The sequence below is a fragment of the Cryptomeria japonica genome, chromosome 6 (assembly GCF_030272615.1).
Source record: "Cryptomeria japonica chromosome 6, Sugi_1.0, whole genome shotgun sequence".
NCBI classification, from domain to species: domain Eukaryota; kingdom Viridiplantae; phylum Streptophyta; class Pinopsida; order Cupressales; family Cupressaceae; genus Cryptomeria; species Cryptomeria japonica.
The window spans coordinates 227,675,720-227,690,459 of record NC_081410.1 but is presented as its reverse complement, the minus strand read 5'-3'; positions in this window follow the sequence as shown (position 1 = coordinate 227,690,459).

Below are 14,740 nucleotides of genomic sequence, written 5' to 3'. Positions count from 1 at the left end.
ACATTTCTGAAAAAACAAAGTCATGAACCCATCCGGCCCCGGAGCCTTCTCCGGAGGCATGGAAAAGACTACCTCTCTTAACTCACCATTAGTAAAAGGAGGCATAAGCATCTTATTATCATCCTCATTAACAAGCGGAGGGATTAAATTAACAAAATCATTATCCAAAGAGACTGACTCAAGAGATAGCAAGGACTTAAAAAATTTAACAGCCTTTGAAGCAATTTCACCATCATCAGACAGACAATTCCCATTGGAATCGTGAATACAAGATATTCTATTACGCTGCCTCATTAACTTGGTTGAAGAGTGAAAAAACATAGTATTCATATCACCTTCTGATAACCATAAGTCCCTAGATTTCTGCCTCCAATAAGATTTTTCCTAAGCCAGAACTTCCTCAAGTTGGGCTTTCAAACATTTAAGCCTATTAAAGGACAAAGAATCCATACCAGAAATCAAAATAACCTCATTTATCTTCTCAATTTCCTCCTGAATCCTAGCCTTTTCACCAAAAATATTTTTAAAATGCAAAGTATTCCAATCTCTAATCTTGCCTTTAAGAAAAGCCAGTTTCTTAACTATCTGAAACATCCTAGATCCATTGACATGTGGAGTAGATAGCCACCACATTTTCAACAGGGGCAAAAAATATTGACCCCTAAACCACATTGGTTCGAATTTGAAAGGAATCTTCCTAGGGGCCCTATCCTCAAGAATAGAAAATAAAATAGGGAAATGATTTGGACTAGTAAAAGGCAGAACTGAGCAAAAGAAATATCGATCTGAATTATACCAACTTTCAGACACCAAAAAACAGTCCAACCTTTCAACAATTTAACAGAAATCCTTTCTCATATTAGTCCAAGTGAAAGGGCCATATTGAGTTTTACAATCGACCAGATTCAATTTTTTGATAGAATGACAAAAATAATCAATAATATGCTTATTTGGAATGATACCCCCAGCTTTCTCATCAAGACTCGAGATAGCATTGAAATCACCCCCAAGAACCAAAAAAGCACTCATCAATGGGGAAGCAATCAAAACTAAAGTCTCCCAAAGTTTCCTTTTCTCAACAATATTGAAAAGCCAGAATTTAGTATTAGAAAGTCTACTTTTTACTAAACCAAGCATCCAATTGGAGGAAGAGGCAACCAAAGAGAGATCCACACTAAAATCATTCTAAAGAAAAGCAAGCCCTCCCGAAGCCCCCACAGAGGAAGAAATACAAAATTTCCAGGGCTTCCATGAGGAAAACAAAAATTCTGCAGAAGACAAATTTAACTTGGTTTCTTGCACCATCACAATATCACACTTCATCGAGTCCAATTGGAACTTAATCAAGCATCTTTTTTTAGGGGCATTTAAGCCCCTAACATTCCAAGATATGATCTTCATTGGCCTGGAGAGAGGCAGTGGCTCCCCTCTTTTCACAATAAGAAGTCCGAGAGACCATTCCCTCAGAAAAATCCTTCTGGGGACTCCTTTTAGAAGCCAAGGCTCTTATAACAGGTGGACTAAAAGGCTTATTTTTCCTCTTCCTTTTGGAAGAATCCATTAGAGAAAGGAGAGTTGATTGGATACCCGCATCAATTTCCAGCTGGGTCTTAACATGTTTAGGTTTACGACCCCTCTTCATGGAAGTATTAAATGGAGATACAAGAGAGAGAGGAGACTGTATCAAAGGCAATCCACCATTGATACCTAGAAGAGAAGGTCCATCAGTGAGCCTATCCTTATCTTGATCTAGAACCTCAAAACCATTAGAACCCAAAGGAACATCAGGGATAGAGGAATTCATTTCCTTATCCAGATCAAGCATTTCAAAAGGATAAGTTGTAGGAAATGCAGATAAATCTTTATCCAGCTTAACTAAGTCATTATCAATCGAGGTAATTACTCTATTTTCCAACTCAGAGTTAAGAGCAATATTATTTATGTTAACAATGTTTTGCACGGGGGTAAACAAAAGGACATAGAGGTTGATTCTGAGGACATGGGAAAAGATGGAAGCGAGATGGAGACCGATAAGTCTGACGGAGAGGAGAGCTAGAAAGAAGAGGAAGTGGGGGAAGAGGAAGGAGGATCTGAGGATGTTTCTGATCAGAATAGCCCTACCCACAGTGTAAGTATTGGTAATGTTAACAACTAGCCAATGGAGGAGCAGGACAATCAGATTAATAAGGAGGAAAGGGAAATGGAAACTGAGTAGGAGAAGGATAAGGAGGAAACAAGTAGGGAACAGGATAAAGTTGGAGATGGGATTATTCTGGATAAACTCAAAAACCAGTCTGAGGCTCGAATGGGTTTTTTTAGGTGGGTATATGAAAAAATCAAGAATCTGGAAAAAATTGATAAGCAACATGAAGAGCAGTGAAAGAAAAATGAAAGAAACCAGGAGAAGTGGAAAAGGGGTATGGAGGAAAAAGTGGAGAAGCTGGAAGCTCAGATTAGTAAACTGGAGGAAGGAAAAACTTCCATGAAAAACTTTTTGGTTATGATTATGGATATCCTTACCTCTGTGACTAGGAATATAGAGGAAATTGCCAAGTTCCTTGATGGCTCAAGAATTTCCAAACTTGTTGTGGACCTAGATATTGATGAGGATGCTATTGAGACAGGGACAGTGGAAAGTGATCTTGGTGGTGCGGCAAAAAGGACTAGGGCAAGTATGGAAAAAGATGCTTTGGCCTCTTCCAAGGAAATCCCTATGCTCAGGGATAATATTAAAGATCTGCAAGGGATTAGTGGAAATTTAGCTAATGCCCTTAAAAACATTAAGTAATTTGTCTTTTGTCTTTTTTCTGTTATGGTTGGATGTTGCTGGTTTTGTTGGACTTTTATGCTGGTTTTTGCCCAGAACTGTGTTGGTTTTTTTGCAGAATGTCTTTTCTTGTTTTTTAATGCTATTATCTTTTAAGGATCTTTTGTAAAGGGTTTCGGGATCCCTTCAAAACCTGTTTTTCCCGTAATCAAAAACAATGTTTTTCACATGGGTAATGAGTTGATCATTTGGGACAATAGGAGGACTTCCAAAAACCATATGAGACTTAGGAAAAGACTTTGATCTGCCTTGCTCATAAGGAGGTTTAACCAGAATAGCAAATTTTACAACACCAGAAGGCAAAGAATTAACCTTATCAACACATTTAACCTTATCAGGACCCACAGATTTTGAAGAAAGATCAACACCAGTAGACAACGAATTAACATTATCAACACAAATGACCTTATCATGACCCAAAGAATTTATAGGAACAATACAATTGGTTTTATCGGGACCAACACCAACCTCAGTCGAGGCATTCTTTTCCAAAGGAGGGATAAAAGATGGGATATTAGAATCCTTCAACAAAGTCTGCATTTTAGCCCAAGAAAGAGACTCAAGATCCCTCTCAATAAAATATTCAAGTATTTTAGAAGCAGATTTAAACTTTTTCATATCAAAAAATAAAGGCGAATCCATAGAAACTGAGGAGCGAGCAAAACCATTAGAATCCCTAACAATGTTTTGATGCCAAATACCAACTAAAGACCTAATATTGTAGGTCTGAGGAGGGAAAATGTTTCAATCAACTAACACACAAATTGTAACTAGAAACAAGCCATCCTCAAATACCGAATGAGATAATAAGAACTTTCCAAAGGAATCCCAAATTTTTTGCAAGATATCAGAATCAACAAATTCAGAAGGCAACTGAGGAAGTTTAAACCAGAGAGGACCTGTTTGGAGGAGACCCAAGAAGGCTCAAAGAGGGGTTTCCAAATCTCTACAAAAATCAAATTCCTACCCAACCAGAAAAAAGGGACCTCTAAAGCCTTATCTCTAGCTTCAAATGAATCAAAAACAACAATGAAAGAACTAGCAGACAAGACTTGGAAATACAAGGTGCCATACCAGTGCAAATGAATCCTACATTACAATTTTGAAACATAAATAGCATCACCCCAAACCTAAATGATGATTGCAAGTGCCTGAAGATCATGAGCTTTCTTACCCAACAAATTAATAGAGGCATCAATCAAGGGCACCGAGAGCCAAACAGTTTGCGACTTCGTAATGCCCACATCATGATTAATAGCCAAAGGATGAACATTGCCAATTGTGCCGACCAAAATTTTCCTTGGTGAAGAAATATTAGGGCTTGTCGCCGACTGCAACTCTATCGATGCTTGCTTAATGGAGGAAACCCTAGCCCCCTCATTCGACACAACAGTCAAACTAGGCTTCACCGTATTGGCACCATTGGAAGCCCTAAGATTATTCGCACCAAAACCCTGTTGTTGAACAACAAAAACCTTATTCATAGCCTTCTGACCATGCCATCCCCTCAGCCAAAAAAAACTACGAAAAGAACCAGAAACAGGGCGATAACGAAAGTCTCTCTGTTGATCAGCCACCCGATGTGAACCCTCATTACCATGTTGAACACCATGTTGAAGATCACCAAGTTGAAAACCTACTGAATAGCCATGTCAACCCACTACCCACCTCGAAAAACCCACCGAGGAACGTGGCCCGTATGCCGCCCAAAAGGATCCGCAGGTGGCGGAGATTCTGTGACCGCCTCATCCCCCAACCATGCTTCAGGATGCCGACCTACATAATGATGCGAAAAATTGCAGACCTTATATATTTATGTTTTATTTCTTATGAGTGTAATACTTTCTTCAAACATTAAGAATTGTGTTTCACACAAGTGGAAAAATTGAAAAATAGAGAAATTTTTTGTAAAAAATATCTTTTCCCTAGGTATTGGTATCCTCATTTCAACACAAAAATAAGTTAATTCAAATGCATATAAAAAAATTTATGCATTACGGAATACACCTTTGTCCAAATTACAATTACTTTGTCTTCAAAAATTATATTTAACAAAAAATTATACAAAAATGCATTAACTAGATATTGGTGTCACAATTCTATATTTTTAAAATTAAAATTCCTTCTTTCTATAAAAAAATGTTATGTATTACCAAATAGATGTCAATTATTGTAAATAATGAGTTATTAAAAGTTACATAACAATATGGACACTTCCCATATTGTTATTAAGTCTCCCTACCTCCTTAATCAGGGCCTCATTTACAAGTTGTAAAAATTTCATGATGCCCTTTGCCCCCCACCAGAACCTCTCGCTCTCTCAACCCCCTATGCCAACTCCTCAACAACTTGTCGCCCTTTCTATGGCCTTCCCCAAATTTTTCCAATATCTGCATGAAGGCTATGCTACGACCAACTTCTCCATGTCTCTGTCTGCTTATGCCTCTATTGTTTCTTTATTGTGGTCTCTCTCAACTTGATTATGTCTGCCTCTCCCAACATTTCCCGCTCCCTGTCCAATGGTAAAGGAAAAACCCTCATTAAACGCAAACGTATTATCTTTGAAGACAATTCATCTTCTAAGATGCTAAAAAGGACAACCCTTCCCCTGATTCTGAGGTTAAAAGGAGATCCTCCAGATTGGCTTCCAAAAGCTTGCATAAAAAGAAGACCCCTATGATTGAAACTATTGACTACAAGGAGGACCCCATTGAGGACAAGGAGGGAGAGGACCCTAAAACCACTATGGGGGCCCCCAGTGAGGATGTTGCTAAAGCGGATATTACTAGGGACCCCATGGATTTGAGCACTGTTGGTGCCGCTGGCATGAGCAATTCTGAGATGTAAGCCCAGGACTCTGTTGATGTTAAGGATAGGGCCCCTATGAACATGGGCACTGTGGGTGTCACGGGTGACGAAAATTCTGATACTAAAGCCCTAGACTCTGGTGACTTGGACTCAGATTTAAAGATGGCGAAACAGGTGATCAACTCTATTCCTCTGATGGGCTTGGGCAATGATATTGACTGTTCCCCTGCTGAAGATGTGGCCAAGGTGATGGATAAGACTATGGATGAAAAGTCTATTGTGAATCCCCAGGGTGTCCATACTCTGGAGCAAATGGAAATGTTGTGCATGGACATGTTGGACATCACGTAGAGGATTGAGAACCTGGGCTATGTGCTTGAATTGCAAGCTATCATGGATGATGTCAATCGGCTCAAGAGCAAGGTGGAGGCCTGGGACGCCCAAATTGCGGGCCTTAGCAAATTTCATCTGCAGATATTACATAGCTCAACACTCACCCTCTCTCTGTTGAGGGAACAAACTGTGAACACGGAGGAGGAAAAGAAGGAGGCTAAGGACATGTATAAGTTTGTGTTTAATGAATGAAACAATATCATTGATGCCACTAGGGTGTGAAAGGCATCCCTGTAGTTTTTTTTTTTGGTTTTCTGCTTGTTGTTTTTTATTTTCAAAGACTTGGTCTCATTTTGTTGTTAGTTTTGTTACTATTAATGATGTTATAGTATTGTTTATGCACTATGGTCTCGTTAATAGTTATGCTATGTAAAGGGTCAGTGCCCTTGTTCTCACTACTTTTTTAATCAAAAACAATATGGACACTTAATTTCTAATTTTATATATATATATATATATAGAATCTATATGAAAAATATCCTAAATTAGTAGTTTACTTCATCTTCAAATTCCTAATCATTTAGCTGGTGGAAGTTTTAGAAAGTAAAGATTTGATGCAAAATGTTGATTTCAGTGTCAAGTTTGGCCAAAAAGTGTAACCTAGTATTATGAGATGACTCCCCCCCCTCTTAGTCATGTCATGGGTTCAATAATTGGTATCAGAGCAAGGTTCACCTTTGAAAAACTATGGTTGAGACTGAGACAGGTTTGACACTGAAGTGTCTGAGATTTGACAGAGGTGGTGGATTCACTTCCGGTGAGTTTAATGCATTTTGTGAAGATTTTGAAGAACATGAGATAAGAAGACAATTGTTTGCTTTGAGAACCCCTCAACAAAATGGAGTTGTGGAAAGGAAGAACAAAACCATTCAAGAAGTTGCTAGGACAATGATGTTCCAAGGAAATGTTCTGCATGTTTATTGGAGAGAAGTTGTTAGTATTGCTATTTACACTCTTAACCGAGTGCATATCAAAGGTGATACTGGTAAGACTCCTTATGAATTAATGTTTGGTCATGCTCCTACTGTTAAATATTTCAAAATTTTTGGAAGTAAATGTTATATCAAAAGGGATGAAGATTTATGAAAGTTTGATGCTATATGTGATGAATAAATATTTCTTGGTTATTCTACTAAAAGCAAGGTCTATCGGTGTTTTAATTAATTAAAAACAGGTTTTTGGAAGGAACCTAGAACCTTGATTACACAGCAAGAGAAAGATAAAACATTAAAGTGGCAAGAAATAACAATGCTTGGACACCTATACAAAGATCAGATCCTAGAAAAACAAAAAGGGATCACAAGACAAAGAGAACAACACAAGCTAGCCTAAGGACAACACAAAGACAACACTGAGACAACACAAAGACAAGGACAACTAGATGTTTCTTATGAGTTCTTCTACATGAACCACAATCTGCTTCATATTAACCGCATAGTTCTTCATATCATTGAGCTCTTTCTCCTTGATCCCCACCTATTTCCAGGTGTTGGCCCTTGTTCTTTTTTCATGACTCATCTTCTCTATCTGATCCTTCTCATCTTCCTTGCCTTTAATCTATTGAAATTTATTTATCAGCATGTTAACATGGTCAATAATGGCCTTAAGGATCTGGAAATTTTTCTCAGCAGTCCTCTTCACAGTAAGCTCCATCTTATCCACTCTATTGACCAGGTTGTTCAGGTTAATTTCCAGACCTTTATCATCTCTGATTCCTTCCAGCTCCTTCACCTTCTTTTTCATTTCTAGAATTTTACTAACCATTGTCTCAATAGCTTTAGCCTTGTTAATAGCAACCATTAATTCTTTGATGTTCTCAGAGAGAGGCTTCACACCCATGGTTGCCCTTTTGATCATATTGAGATCAGTCTTCAAGTTGCCAATCTCTTTCGCCATTTTGCTAATGATCTCACAGAAACCCTTGATGCTATCATTACCTATGGCACCTTGGCAGATATTTTGATTGCCCATGTTGTTCTCTTGATCCTCATTCTACATTCTCTGTGTGTTCAAGTTCTCCCCATGGTCAGCATCCAACATTTCATCTTCCTCCTTACCCTTGTTCTTGTCCATTTTTTAAACCTCATAATCCTCATCAAAAGAAATAATAATCTTCCTTTTCACCTTATTTATCCCCTTACTGGTCTTCTTGATCCTTTGGGTTTGCTTACCCATTCCCTTTCTCTTCTTACTTTTTATGATTTTATCATCAAAAGAATCCTCCTCAGAGCCTGAAAGATCAGAATCCACAGCAGTCCACTTGCTCTTTCCCTTGGTATTCCCCTTGTTGCTAAAATCTTTAGACTCACCCTCAGCTTCAAAATAGAGATTGAACCCACTATCCTCACTTTCAGTATCATCATCCCTAATTTGTTTGCCTTTACTAATGGGTTTCTCAGTAATTTTCCCTTTCAACATCTTATAAACTAAAACCATTAAACCCTGATGAAGGGTGTGATCTCTTTGAGAGTCTTTCTACATTTCATGAATAGTATGATCCATAGAGAAAGCAAGATAGTAAGGCATACTAACCTTATCACCATGACAAAAGTGGTTGAGCAACACAAAGTGATGCCCATAAGCCCTTATGAATCTCTCGTCCAGAGTAATGTAGTTTATGGTGGCAAACAACACAAACCTCCACGGCTTGCAAATACGCGAGGTCTACCAGTGTTATAATAAGAGATTGAGCAAGATAGTTGAGAGTGCAAATGTCAAGGTTGATGAAATCAATGAGAGACAGTAAAGATCTTGCAGATATGATTTTGATGCAGGAGCATCACCGGTTCATTGCAATCTTGCATCAACCAAAAATATTTTCCTTTCTGTTTTGTTTTGTATTTGTAGTTTCAGTTTTCCTTTCTGTGTGTCCCATTTTTGGCTCATCAGATCCTGTGGAGTTGGATTCTACTTGAAGACTTTTTTATCTTTCTTTCTTCCAGACCGCATCGCATTTGGATCATTTTTTGGCAAGATATCGCTACCGGTTTCCATGATAGTTTCCTGTTACCGATTGTTCCTGTGTTATTGGTTGCTTGGACCTATTCTAGTGATCTACCGTAACCCATTCTGAAGCTTGCAGATCCTTGGGCGTTGATTTCATTATTCCTTGGCATGTGGCCGACCTTTTCCCGTGATCTACATTTCATCCTTTTGATTTTCTGGAGGAATCTCTTGGCGAAGGCCGACCGTGATCTATTCTACCAAACCTGTGAGTCGGTATGTTGTAACTCAGTTGTTATTGGTTGGATGTAATCAAATTTCATGCGATAAAATAATTTGTTTTGCATTGCCTCCATCATATCTTTGTGTTTCCATCGTGTTTACTTTTGTTGACTGGTCCGGATTGATCTCTTTGAGGTCCCTCCTGACCGATGATTGCTTCAAGTGGTATCAGAGTGAAGTTTTGTTCCAGAGGTTGCGTGTCCTAAATTTTTGTTGTAGAGTGGCGGATTGCGGATCCAACCTGCAGCTGCAAAGGACCGGCATCAACAATGGCGCAAAGAGGAGCTAGGAATGGTGGAGCACGTGGGAATGCAGACCCTATTGTGATGGAGATATTGTGAGGAATAGCAGCCCGGTTAGAAGTCGTGGAGACAGCCGATAGAAGAGGCTAATATATTGAAGATGTAAGTGAAGATGAAGGAGAAGAAGCCCCAATAGAACAAGAAAACCTACCGGCGGTTGATCCGAATGAGGAAAGGTGTGTGAGGGTTTTGAGTAGGGCGAATACTAAACCTCATTTTACCCCACCGAAATATGATGGGAAGTTAGATTCAAATGAATTGATGGATTGGATCTTAGAGATGGAGAAGTGTTTTGATTTTGAAAACACTGCAGAAGAGAGGAAGGTGAAATATGCCTGTACCCGGTTGAAAGGTGTTAATATTATTTTGGGATTTATCGTAGGTGGCATTTTGATCAAGTGGAAGTGATTTCTTTTGATTTTTGACCATTTTCCCATTCGTCAGCGTGTGTGCCAAGTAGTGTCTTGGTGTTGCCTCGAGTCGCTCGCTTTTCTCGCTCAAAGTTGAGAGAACACGGCAATGTCGTGTGGCTCAGGTTTTTTATATCGTGTATGCTTCTTGTCCCCACCGTCCATCGTGTAAATTTGAACACACTTGGTGTCCCTGTGTTGCATGATTTGTTTCTCTTTTTGCGCTTGATTTTGGATATCCCTCGAGCTGTCGTGTGTCTTCCATGGTAGTTCGTCAACCAGGATGTGGTTTGCATCACGGTTTTCTTATTGGGCATGTGAAGGGATTACCATAATGCGGTTGAGATAACAACTTCAAAGGTTGTTTTGCTTGATAGCATCTCGTGGTGTGCCACGCGAGGTTTTCTTGTTAGAAGCGGTTGCTAGGATGTTACTGATGTTGCAAGCTATTAGTTAGGAGCCGAGGGCTCTATTTATGCTTTCTTTTCCTTGCTTTGAGAGGTTCAGACTTTTAGAGAGATTTTAGAGTTTGGCTCATTAAAGAGGCCTTTATTTTGATTAAATTTGGTGAATGATAGGCATGTCAAATTGTGCCTATGGCCTTTGTGATTGTTTTATTTGAAGCTTAATATATTGACTTCTGTGTTGTTTTCAAGTTCAATAACTTCTATGATATTTGTTGTGAGACTCCACGGATTAAACTATGTTTTGAGACTTGTTATATGTTGGATGAATAGTTTATGTCATTTTATGTTGAATGAGTTGTGTTGAGTTACTCTCTCAAATGATTCTGTGCATGCAGATTGTTGAATGAGCTTTAAAGTCACATGTCTCTGGGTTTTATATGTTGTTAATACTTTTCAAATTTTTTTTGGCATATCACCTAAGTAGTGTAGATCATTTGTTTTAAGTTTTCTTCTTCCCCTTTTCTCCCCCAATTATATGAAAAGTCGGCTTCTTAAACCCGGAGGTCATTCAGTGAGTTTCACGCAAAAGGTCCCGCATCACTGAATTTCCCATGAGGTTGTTAGTGTTTAAGGTAAAATTAAGAGTCAACAAAAGGTCATGCATCCCTTTGGTGGGAACATTTGCAAGTTGACAGTCAAAGAAGAGGTAAAAAGAAGATTAAGACATGGGATCAGATGATTGCTAAGTTGAAATCAAAGTTTGTGCTAGGGAATTATCAAGTGGATTTGTTCCGAAAGTTGCAGAATTTGAGACAAAAGGAATCTAGTGTGAAGGTGTACACCGAAGCATTTTACAAGTTGAATATCAGATCTGGACATGTTGATGATGAAGTTGAACAAGTTACAAGGTATTTAAATGGATTGCGGATGTCTATACAAGATAAATTGAGTATGATCAAATTGGAGAGTGTTGAAGAGGCTTACCAGTTGCCCTAAAGGCAGAAGAGAAGTTAAACAAAAGACATGAGCATAGACAGAGAAGTAGAGGTTGAAGGTTTATCAGAGGAAGATTTTAAGGAGGAAGAGGAACCAATAAAACTTAGAGAAAGGAAAAGGAAGTGAGAAAAGAAGGTAATTCATACCGGAAGGATGGTAGAAATTTCTATCAGAGGAGAGAACCAGATGGTTACTAAAATGAGAAATTTGGGAGACAAGACAAGAGGACATTCAGAGAAACCTGCTTTAAGTGTGGAGGAGAAGGACACCGTGCATTCAAGTGTAAGAAGACAAAAACTACTGGAAGAATAGTAGTGGTGGAAGAAAACCCCACCAGATCAAATAATAAACCAGAAGATGGAGAACTATTGATGACGAGGAGAGCTTTGTGTCATACCAGAGGAGATGAAGAGCCCTTGCAGAGGAAGAATCTATTCAAGACCAGATGTAAGGTATCTGGTAAGTGTTGTAAAGTCATTATTGATAGTCGTAGTTCAGATAATCTTGTTTCAGAAGAGATGGTGAATTAGTTGACATTGGAGAGATTGAAACACCCTAAGCCTTATCAGATAGCATGAATTCAGGATGAACATAAGTTGTTAGTAAGTGAACAGTGTTTGGTGAAATTGAAAATTGGGAATTATCATGATGAAGTCTTGTGTGATATTATGCCTGTGGATATTTGTCATCTTTTGTTGGATAGACCTTGGTAGTTTGATAAGCATGCAGTACATGATGGGAGGAAGAATACATATACCATTGCGGCCAATGGGATGAAGCAAACCTTGTTGCCTTTGGAGGAACCTTTGAAGAATGAAGTTTGTATGAATGCTAGAATTTGTTTAGTAGATGGAAGGAAATTCATGGATGGATTGAGACATGAGAATGTGTGTTTTGCCTTGATTCCTAAGAAAACTTAGAGACCGGAACCGAAAGGAGAACAGCTGGAATAGATGAGAGATTTGCTTACAGAATATGAGGATAGCATTAAAGTAATGTACCTAATGGATTGCCACCCGTGAGAAGTATTAGTCACTGCATGGACTTGGTTCCCAGAGCTAGTTTGTCTAACAAAGCTGCACACCGGTTGACACTGAAAGATAATGAAGAACTGAATAGACAAGTGCAGGAGCTATTGAAGAAAGGTTTGATCAGGGAGAGTTTGAGCCCTTTTGTAGTATCAACAGTGTTAGCACCTAAGAATAATGGATAATGGAGGATGTGTACCAATTCAAGAGCAATAAACAAGATCACAGTGAAATACTGGTTTCCTTTGCCTAGGATGGATGACATAATGGACTATTTGAGTGGACCAAAATACAACTAATTAGTTTCCTCAGTTGGTAGAAAGAACATAAATTTATTATATTCTCATAATGTTTTGAGATGATGTGAATGATTTTTGAGAAATATCATGCTAGGAGTTACACTGAGCTCTGTGATACCGGATGGAACTCCTTTGTGAGTGAGTATGCTTATAGTCAGTGGAGCCTTGAAATTTGGGAGGATAGTCAATGGATCAGAGAAGATGATGAGTGGAAGACAACATTTAAGACAAATGAAGGACTGTATGAATGGTTGGTGATGCCTTTGGATTGACTAATGCACCAAGTACTTTCATGAGGCTGATGAATGAGGTATTGAAGAAATTCTTGGGTAAGTTTGTTATTGTGTATTTGGATGACATTCTGATTTTCAGTAAGACAAAAGAGGAGCATTTGTTGCAGTTAAGACAAGTTTTGCAGAGATTGAGAGAAGAGAAGTTGTTGATCAATATCAAGAAGTGCACTTTCATGAAGGATGAGTTAGTCTATTTGGGAATTGTGATATCTGAGGATGGTTTGAAGATGGACCCTGAGACAGTGAAAGCAATTGTTGAGTGGCCTACACTAGAAAGCATTGGAGAGGTAAGATCATTTCATGGATTGGCTACTTTTTATCAGAAGTTTATAAAAAAATTTAGTTCAGTTTGTAACCCTATGACTGAGACCATGAGAGTAGATCAGAAGGAATTCAAGTGGACCATCAGAGAAAACAAAAGTTTGAACTGTTGAAGCAAAAAGTGACTGAGCAGCCTCTGTTAGCTTTTCTGGATTTCAGTAAAGTATTTCAAGTGGATTTTAATGCAAGTGTAACAACAATAGGAGCAATCTTGAGTCAAGAAGGGAGAGTAGTAAATTATTTTAGTGAGAAATTGAATGATGCCCGAAGGAGATATTTAGTGTATGATTAGGAGGTTTATGCCATAGTTCAAGCCTTGAAGAAGTGTAGACATTACTTGTTGCCTAAGGAGTTTGTGTTGTATACTAATCATCAAACTTTGTAGTATTTGAAAAATCAAAGTAAGTTGAATCAGAGACATATGAGATTGGTAGAATTCTTGTAGAGTTACACCTTTGTGTTGAAGCATAGAAGTGGGAAATCTAACAAAGTTGCCAATGCATTGAGTAGGAGAAGGAATATGTTGACAGAGATGAGAGTGAAAATATTACGATTTGAAGATTTGAAGACCTTGTATGATTTAGACCCGGATTTTGTAGAACCTTGGAAAGCATGTAGAGAACCGGTTATGGTTGATAGAAGCAAGTGGTTGGATTACTTCATTCGGGATGAGATGTTATTCATAGGAGTTCGGTTGTGCATACCTAAGAGTTATATGAGAGAAAATATGATAAAGGAGAAACAGAGTGGAGGTTTAGCTAACATTTTGGCATTGAAAAAATAGTATCATCGGTGAGTGAGCAATACTTTTGGCCTAGATTCATAAGACTGTTAAGAGATATGTGCAGAGTTGTAGAGTTTGTCAAGTTGCAAAGGGTAGTAGTCAGAATGTGGGATTGTATAAACCTTTGACAGTTCCAGTAAGACCTTGGGAGGATATAAGCATGGATTTTGTACTTGGATTGCCTAAGACATCAAGAGGGAATGATTCTATATTTGTGATAGTGGATAGATTCTCGAAGATGGCTTATTTGATACATTGTAAGAAGACATCAGATGCATTGCATGTAGCAGACCTATTTTTCAAGGAAGTGGTGAGATTGCATGGATTACGTAAGAGCATAGTTTCAGACAGAGATACTAAGTTTGTTGGCTATTTTTGGAGAACACTTTGGAAAAAGATAAAGACAGATTTGAAGTTTAGTTCTATTTTTCATCCACAGACTGATGGACAGACAAAAGTTGTTGACCGGATTTTGGGAAATTTGTTGAGATGTTTAGTGGAAGATAAAAGCCGAAGTTGAGATTTGATTCTTGCACAAACAGAGTTTGCCTACAACAATTCAGTTAATAGAAGTACCCGAAAAACACCTTTTGAGATTGTTACTAGAGCGCATCCTAGAGGGATATCAAAGTTGAGAGACATTAGCA